The sequence below is a fragment of the Herpailurus yagouaroundi genome, unplaced genomic scaffold, assembly GCF_014898765.1.
Source record: "Herpailurus yagouaroundi ecotype Mexico unplaced genomic scaffold, PumYag 28, whole genome shotgun sequence".
Taxonomy (NCBI): Eukaryota; Metazoa; Chordata; class Mammalia; order Carnivora; family Felidae; genus Herpailurus; species Herpailurus yagouaroundi.
This window is the reverse complement of record NW_024412376.1, coordinates 96196033-96205468: the sequence shown is the minus strand read 5'-3', so window position 1 is coordinate 96205468 and position 9436 is coordinate 96196033. Positions and strand designations below refer to the sequence as shown.

General features: G+C 41.1%; 1 protein-coding gene across 2 annotated transcripts in view; it reads right to left on the bottom strand.

Moving 5' to 3' along the window:
• KLHL8 (kelch like family member 8) overlaps positions 1-8031 on the bottom strand; it is a 68394-nt gene extending 60363 nt beyond the window's left edge. For both annotated transcript variants that reach the window (XM_040478816.1, XM_040478823.1), the window contains exon 1: positions 7926-8031. The gene's annotated coding sequence lies outside the window, so the exon portion shown is untranslated. The remainder of the gene's footprint in view (positions 1-7925) is intronic.
• Between the last annotated feature and the right edge of the window lie 1405 nt (positions 8032-9436).

Sequence of the window (9436 nt, the reverse complement as noted above, 5' to 3'; positions counted from 1 at the left end):
GAAGGAAGGAAGGAAGGAAGGAAGGAAGGAAGGAAGGAAGGAAGGAAGGAAGGATCGTTCCATGGATAATGTAAAGGTAAATGGAAAGAAAACTGGATGCAAGATGTACAATCTCTATTTTGTAAATATGGAGATGGGATAGATTTCCAACTGCAAGATAGGTTCCAACTGCAATTGCTGTTTCGGAATCAATTAAGGAATGATTACAAAAATTTCTATTTACTATAGAAAAATCTGTGAAGGAAAATAAGGAAACATAAGTTGAAAGTGGGCCACAGAAATTTATGGCATGGGACATACAAAGCATATTCCCAAAATTTCTTCAAATTTTAAGAATAAAAAAGAAATGACTAATACTTACTATCACAGCTAGCATGCCTGTTTCAACTGGGTTAAATATTCTTATGGGTCAGGGCACCTGGGTGGCTCACCTGGTTAAACATCCAACTCTTGATTTCAGCTCAGATCATATCTCACAGTTTGTGGGTTCGAGCCCTGCATCAGGCTCCACACTGACAGTGTGGAGTCTGCCTGAGATTCTCTCTCTCCCTCTCTCTCTGTCCCTTCCCTGCACTCTCTATCTCAATCTCAAAAATAAATAAATTTTAAAAAGAAATATTCTTTTTTTTTTTTTTCAACGTTTATTTATTTTTGGGACAGAGAGAGACAGAGCATGAACGGGGAAGGGACAGAGAGAGAGGGAGACACAGAATCAGAAACAGGCTCCAGGCTCTGAGCCATCAGCCCAGAGCCTGACGCGGGGCTCGAACTCACAGACCGCGAGATCGTGACCTGGCTGAAGTCGGTCGCTTAACCGACTGAGCCACCCAGGCGCCCCTAAAAAGAAATATTCTTATAGGTCATAAACATTTTACAATGCTTTAGAGTCCCTCATATAATGACCATAAGGTACAGTTGTTTTTATTTTTTTATTTTATTTTTTTAAATTTTTTTTTTCTTAACGTTTATTTATTTTTGAGACAGAGAGAGACAGAGCATGAATGCGGGAGGGTCAGAGAGAGAGGGAGACACAGAATCTGAAACAGGCTCCAGGCTCTGAGCTGTCAACACAGAGCACGACGCGGGGCTCGAACTCACGGACGTGAGATCACGACCTGGGCCGAAGTCGGACGCCCAACCAACTGAGCCACCCAGGCGCCCCGGTTGTTTTTAGAACTTAAAAAGAGGTAGCATGGGGCACCTGGCTGGCTCAGTCAGAAGAACATGTGATTCCTGATCTCAGGGTTGTGAGTTCCAGCCCCATGTTGGGTAGAGAGATTACTTAAATGAATAAATAAGTTAAAACTTTAAAAAACAAAAAGAAAAAGAGGTAGCATGATATAGCAGAAGTAACAGTGAGTTAATCAGTATAATTGGATTTTAACTAGCTACATTTTGGGTAAGTTACCTAGTCTCCCCAAGTCTCAGTTTCTTCATTTATAAAAAGAACAGGATTGGGCAGGTCACAGATCATCAATCTTTTTCCATAAAGGACCAAACAGTCAATATTTTAGGCTTTGTGGCCCATACGGTCTCTTTCATGACCACTCAAGTATGCCATTACAGTATGAAAGCATCAAGAGACAATACATAAGGGAACTAAGTGTGGCTGTGTTCCAATAAAACTTTATTTACAAAAGTGAGAATAAGCTGAGTTTGGCCTCTAAGACCCTAGTTTTAGGTAATCACTGTTTATTTCTAAACTATGAGAGTACTTTTCTTGTATTTGAAATTCCTTAAGCTGTTGCTTAGATTTTTAGAAAAATCTGTTAACAATAGCTAACACAAGGCACATAAACTAATGATTAATAGCAGACCTTATGATCAGTTTGGGATTCTCTGTTAGCTGTTAGCCTTGGGCACATCACTTAAAATCACTCTGGGGGTGCCTGGGTGGCTCAGTCGGTTGAGCATCCGACTTCGGCTCAGGTCATGATCTCGCAGTCTGTGAGTTCGAGCCCTGCGTCAGGCTCTGTGCTGACAGCTCAGAGCCTGGAGCCTGCTTCAGATTCTGTGTCCTCCTCTCTCTCTGCCCCTCCCCACTCGTGCTCTGTCTCTGTCTCAGAAATAAACATTAAAAACATTTTTTTTAAATAAAATAAATCATTCTGAACCTCAGCTTTAAGTTTGTTGTGAAGTTTAAATGAAGTAATAATATATAAAATGTTTAACCCTGTATCTAGTTTACAATAGGCATTCAATAAATGAACATTATTGCTTTTATAAATTATGTGATCCCGAGTCCTTAGTCAGGAACACAATACTCCAATCAACATCTTTTCCAACAAATAAAATATGCTTTATAATAATCTACATGCAGATGCATTTTTCATTACAGAAAAAGATAAGGACTGGTTATATTAGCCTAAGTCTTCCTTATTTTGTTGTTCTTTCAATGACAACAGTCAGCTTTGAGTGCTTACTATCTACTTACTAGCTGTATGACCTTGGTTTAGTTATATAACTTTTCATTAGCCTCAGTTTCTTCATCTGTAAAAATGTGGAAAACAACAGTACCAACTTTACAGGACTGTTATAAGAATTAAATGAGTTAATAAACTGTCTAGCACATAAACTATACAAGTAACTGCTATTATTTGAGCTAGATATGAAACATTTGTTCATTTCAATCCTTGGGACAACCCAAAGAGGTATTATTCCTACCTGACAGTTGTGGATAAAGAAGTTCAGAGAAGCTAAGAAAGCTACCCAAGGTCACAAAGCTATTAAGTGGCAATGCCAAGGACTCAACATAGGCTTGCCTGACTACAAAGCCAAAAGTCTTACCACAAGGCCAAAGATGACGTTAACTATATCTTTGTATGGTATATATAAATTATAAGAACTAAAATGGGGTATTAATAATTATCTCCCGGGGCGCCTGGGTGGCTCAGTAGGTTAAGCGTCCGACTTCAGCTCAGGTCATGATCTCACGGTCTGTGAGTTCAAGCCCCGCGTCGGGCTCTGGGCTGATGGCTCAGAGCCTGGAGCCTGCTTCTGATTCCGTGTCTCCCTCTCTCTCTACCCCTCCCCTGTTCATGCTCTGTCTCTCTCTGTCTCAAAAATAAATAAACGTTAAAAAAAAATTTAATAATTATCTCCCCATACAGGAAATGTTTTTCAATTTTTTAAAGTTCAAAGATAAGAGAATACACATAAAATCACTGATCTTAAAATGATAGTTTTTCCATAGGTAAAATTTTTACTGAAATGATCCCCCTTTGTTTTAGATCCAATTAATTTAACTCAAACTTTCATTATTAAAGTAATAAGCAATCCTCTGCATTAAAATAACTAAAGATGCAGCATAGTGACTTACCTTGTACATGCAAAGTACTATGCAAATGCTAGTATCTACCTCTAATTGATCTTTGAGATTTATCTAAACCTCTCAGATTAATTTTATTAAGAAGCAAACCTGGTGAGTCAAACACAGTTCTGTTATACTACTCTATAAATTCCCAAGAATTGACTTAGAATCTGAACTTCGAAAAGCTTTCCAGTTCATATGAAAATACCAATATCAAAAGGAAAAGTATAAAATATCTCAAGGAAAAAGACAAAAAGATATTACTCTGCTGCATACATTTGTTATTAAGTTTGTGCTGCAACACTTAACTCACTTCCTACTCTTCAGGCCTTGTGAATGCTACTCGAAACTGATCCAGAAACAAGCTGGCTTCACACCGTAAAGTCTCAGAGCCCAGCAACCTAATACTAAAAAGAAAAATAGGGCAGTTTGATATAGCTTACTTCCAAACTCTATTATAAGAATGAACCCAAACTTAGAACTCTAACCTAACTCTAAAATTCCCCAAATGCAAATAAGATTAATTTTAAATGTTATAAACTAAAATTATAAATTATAATCTAATTTATATAAGCAGGTGGTCAATCTCTTGGAAAAATCATACTGAAATTCTTTCCAAACCAGCAACACTGTAAGTCAAAATAACCATCAATTAGGATTTAATAAAACTTTACACTCCGTGCTATACAAGAAGAAATATCACATAACAACAAATATCTAGTTTGGAAAACAAAATACTTAATTTTCTTTAGCATTTGGTGTTCTGTACAGAAAAGAAAAAATGTTCAAATTTTAAAATAAGGAAACCAAATTATCTTTAAGCATTTCAAAATAAGATTCTAACATGCTGGATTGTATTTGGGTGTCATTCCTTGGGACCTATTCTATTGCCCATCAAGAGTGGAGGGGAGGGGCGCCTAGGCGGCTCAGTCCATTAAGGTTCCAACTTCAGCTTAAATCATGATCTCACGGTTCATGGATTCCAAGCCCTGTGTCTGGCTCTGTGCTGACAGCTCAGAGCCTAGAGCCTGGAGCCTGCTTTGGATTCTGTGTCTCCCTCTCTCTCTGCCTCTCCCCTGCTCGTGCTGTCTCTCTTTTTTTTTTTTTTAATTTTTTTTTTTTACATTTATTTATTTTTAAGAAACAGAGTGAGACAAAGCGTGAGTGGGGGAGGGGCAGAGAGAGAAGGAGACAGAATCTGAAGCAGGCTCCAGGCTCTTAGCAAGCAGTCAGCACAGAGCCTGATGCGGGGCTTGATCCCACGAACTGTGAGATCATGACCTGAGCCGAAGCTGGACACTCAACCCACTGAGCCACCCAGGCACCCCCCTCTCTCTCTCTTTCAAAAATAAATAATAAACATTAAGGGAAAAGAGGAATGGGCAGTATCTGCCTAACAACAATGGACCAATCAGTGGTGTCATCTCCATATATAAGAAGCAGCACTATTATTTATATGAACATAGTATATCATTAATATCAACTACTAGTTCTGGAAGAAAAACAGGCACTCATGGTGCTTCAAAGATTACCTTTCTTAAAAAAAAGTTTAAAAACCTAATATTAAAAATAATCTACAAAATATTTAGCAAACAAGCCTGCCTAGATAATCGATCCTAATAGTTCTTAAAACCTTTGGTTGGGGGGGGGAGGGGGGCTGTGGCGTGAACACCTTTTGAACATCTACTGAAAGCTAGGGGTCTTCTCCCCAGAAAGTACAGATACACAGAGTTCACAGACTCTGGGAAGACTATTTATGGACACCCTCATAGATCTAGGTTAAGAACCAGAGAGATGAAGTAGAAATTTTCCCAAGGCATTTTTGACTCTCTTCCATAATTTTATCTCTGACTCATCAAACTAAATCATTCATAACCAGACAATAAACTCTCATGTTCTGCCAAACAAACAAAAAAAAAGTTTGATGGTATTAAGCCGTATTCACCTGAAAATATGATGAATTGGCAGAATTTTAAAATACAGCATCTAACTAATGATATCAATAAACATTATAGTGTATTATGACAGTTTATAAAATGATTTCACATTATAACAATATTTTATACCCTTTTACAGCTAAGAAAATAATGATTATTTGTTATTCTATGAAGAATTTCTTCTCATTCATCTCTTTAATTCTTAATATACAAAAACAAATAACTTTGTTGAAAATTTAAACATAAGAAACCAAAAGTTTAAACACCCAATTTTTTTAAAACACAAAAACTAGGGGCGCCTGGGTGGCTCAGTCGGTTAAGCGTCCGACTTCAGCTCAGGTCACAATCTCGCGGTCTGTGAGTTCAAGCCCCACGTCGGGCTCTGGGCTGATGGCTCAGACCCTGGAGCCTGCTTCCGATTCTGTGTCTCCCTCTCTCTCTGACCCTCCCCTGTTCATGCTCTGTCTCTCTCTGTCTCAAAAATAAATAAACGTTAAAAAAAAATTTAAAAAAAAAACACAAAAACTAACTGAAATTAATTTTTAGGATGTTCAAAATATCTTGTAATCTTTTTGTGGGGGGGGGGTTATTTATTTAGAGAGAGTGTGTGTGTGTAAGCAGGGGAGGAGCAGAGACATGGGGAGAAAATCCCAAGCAGACTTCTTCAAAGTCAACTCTGAGCCCCATGTTGGGGTCCATCCCACCAACTTGCAAGACCATGACCTGAGCCAAGATGAAGATCAAGAGAGTCCCACGTTTAACCCACAAGCCACCCAGGCGCCCACCCTTGTAATCTTTTTTCAATAACAATACTCATTTCCATTCTCTACAACTCTTAATTAAAAGTTCTCTAAAAAAAAAAAAAAGTGTTATTTGTCTAAACCCCATAGAATATACAACATCAAGAGTGAACCCTATTTAAACTACAGACTTTGGGTGATAATGATCTGTCAATGTAGATTCATCTTTTCTAACAAAACTACCATTCCCACGTGGCAATTTTGATAGTGAGGGAGGCTGTGCATATGTGGAGCAGGGCAGGAGGCATATGGAGGCAGAAGGTATATGGGAAACCTGTACCTTACTTAATTTTGCTATGAACCTAAAACTGCCCTAAATATAAACCCTGTTTTGAAAAAGGAGTCGGTGGGTGTGTCAAAATTTACCTGGCTTTCTTAACAAATGAGGAAATACTGTTTTGTAAAAATTACCCCGACTGTGAATTAAGTTTCCTGCCAGAAGACAGACTGTGCAATTATTACAGAATATATTATCATTAAAAAACCCCACAGTAATAGTAACCTTATCAAATACTAAAAGAATGTTTTAAATGTTAATACCAAACAGTGCATATGTGAGTACAGTTATCTTAAGATTCCTTTTTATATTTATGTTCCTATTATTTGATATTTTAAAAGGCAATATACAAAGGGACTGACAGTTGTAGTTCAGGAAGGAAAAGGAAAAGCAGCAGCCAATGAAAAAAGCCACCGCCAAGCAGAGGTCCTCCTGTTCTCCCAAGACCACCCTCTGCCAGAGTCAGGATTCAAGGGAGATGGAGAAAGGGTTTCCTCATAAAGTGAGAATAAAGAACAGCAAACGTCAATTATCAACTTACAGAAAACAAAAATAATGAAAAAGTGCAACCAGCAGATAAACTACTTTCGTCAACCCAGGTTTTTCGAGACGCTTTCCCCAAAGTATCCTCCCAAGGCGGTAACATTAGCATAGGGTAAAGGGCCAAAAACAGTTATGCTATTAAAACGGATAAAAGGGAATTACTGAGAAAGGTTCAATTTCCTACGTAAAGTCATCGGATTCAACACTGCCAAGTGGGAAAATACGTAAAATGCTTTTCACACCCAGGAGCGCAAACGCTACGACTGTGCAAATCCAGTAAAGGGTAAACCCCGGACTAGAAAACTCCCAACTATGTAGACAAATCGCCCTCCCTGAAGAAATCAGCAAGTTAACTAAGCCCAGAAGTGAGTGGAAGGAAGAAAGAGCTGGTTGTGGAGCAGTAAAACAAACTCCACGGAGCGGCTGCGTGTTCGGAAAGGGGCTTTGGTTACTGGTGTCACACCAGGAGGCACTCTTCCATTAGGATCTATACTCCCGCGGAAGGGAAATCTGACGCGAGCAGCAAACCCCCGGTACCAGCAAGTCCCAACGGGCAGCGAGCCCCTCCGGCGAGCCAGTCCCCGGCGGGCTGCGAGTCCCCACGCCGCAGGGCCAGGAGACAGCCCACCTGCCGCGCACCCACAGGCCGGCCGCCCTCCCTGGGCCCCGAACCCGGCCGGCCGCACCGCTACTGTTCATTCCTTGCACGCCACCAAGCACCTGCCTGTCCGTCTCTTCTTCGAAAGACCGAGAGGAGACAGCCAAGGGGCCACCGACGGGGATGACAGAGCCAGAGGCTGAGGATCTCCTCGAGGAAATGCGACCCCGTTCCTCCCGCCAACCAGAGCGACAGAAAACGTGCAGCGGTTTAATGGGCCCCAAACCCTCTCAGCTGTGGAGTTTTAGTTACTGCTTGGTAGGGCTGGAGTATCCCGGAGCCAGAAGCGAAAGCTCGAGCGGCGTAACGATATTTAGGGTTGGGTTAAAGGAGGGCTCGGCGTGAACCCACAGCACCGCACAAAGGAAGAGAGGAATGAGGGGGGAAGAAGAGCGGTTACCTCGGTCCTCCGCTTGTCCCTCCGCTCGGTTCCTCCCGGCCTCGCTAAAGCAGCAGACGCGCAACCAGGCTACCGCAACCCAGCGTCTCTCCGCAGCACCTAGCGGCGCCGCACTAGACCCGCGCGAGCACCCGACGGACGCGCGCCCTCCTGCGCGGCCCCGTAGAGCCCTGGCAGGCGCCGGGCTTCCTCTCGGCTCAGCCCCGAGAACGGCGGCCTCTGGCGCGGCGAGAGAAGCGCGCGCCGAGACCCGCGCACAGCACTCTGGGAGGTGTGGTTTATGGTTACCTCCGCCGGGTGCCCGCCCCCCACCGCGTCCTCCCCGCCCCCTCTCGCTCAGCAGCGGCTGGAGGCTTTTGGAGACTGTTGATGCGGTGCTGCCGGGGGGCGGGGGAAAGTTGACCAGGGCCTAAGGGACGTCCTCAAAACAGATCGAGACAGGACACCGCATAAATAATTCTGGAGTTATCCATTGCTTACATTTCCATGGCCGTGCAAAATTCAGTTTCTTTTTACATCCACCAACTTCCCTCCTGTGCGTTGGGTATTCTTGGGGTTTATACCTCTTTTTTAAAAAAGGTGGGGGAGCGGGAGGACTTCCGTTTTTATTCCTATGACAGTTTCTCCACGCTTTCTGCAGAGGATATACACAGCAGCTTGTGTTTATAAATGTAGACCCACAGTTTGTAAACTTAAGCAAGCAGTTAACTGACCTAAGCACACGCTGCCAAAAACCATTGAAAGAAAAATGATGTTGAAAGAAACCAATTTTTCCATAAAGTCAATGGAATGTAGAGGTGGGAGATTAAGAGAGAGCAAAGAAAAAAATTTTTAAGTATATTTTCCTAATATGTCTTTTGTTAGACAACCTCAAGCTTTTACAACCCCAGAAATATATTTCAGAATAAATTTAACTCTAGGTACATTTATGAATATTAACACATAGGTTTGTATTGACACATAGGTTTGCTGAAAAAAGAGCTTTTTAAAAAAATATCATGTTAGGTAAAAACCCAAAAATGACTACTTGAATCTGAAATTTCATTTCCAGAAAAAAAATCACTTTTTTTACATAACAGAAATTGAAATAAATAATCCTTAAGATTTCAAAATATTTCTCTTCAGAGCATTGTATTTTACAAATTTAATGTCAATGCCCTTAGAAAAATAGAGCAAGACCCGTTTTAAAGTGTACACACACAGAGCTCCAGCTCAGTGAGTTAAGCAAACCACATTTGATGTCATGCCTGAGGCTCTGTGTTGACAGTGTGGAACCTGACTGGGATTCTCTCTGCTCTCTCCCTGCTCACACACAGAGTCTCTCTCTCTCTCTCTCTCTCTCTCTCTCTCTCTCTCTCTCACGCATACACATAAATAAATAAATGCATAAATACATAAAAAAACAAAGTGTGCACACACACACAAATTATAAAATTTGTCTGGAAGCATGATGTAATACAATATATATTTAATAAAACCAGGACATCTGGGTGGGTCAATGGGTTAAGCGT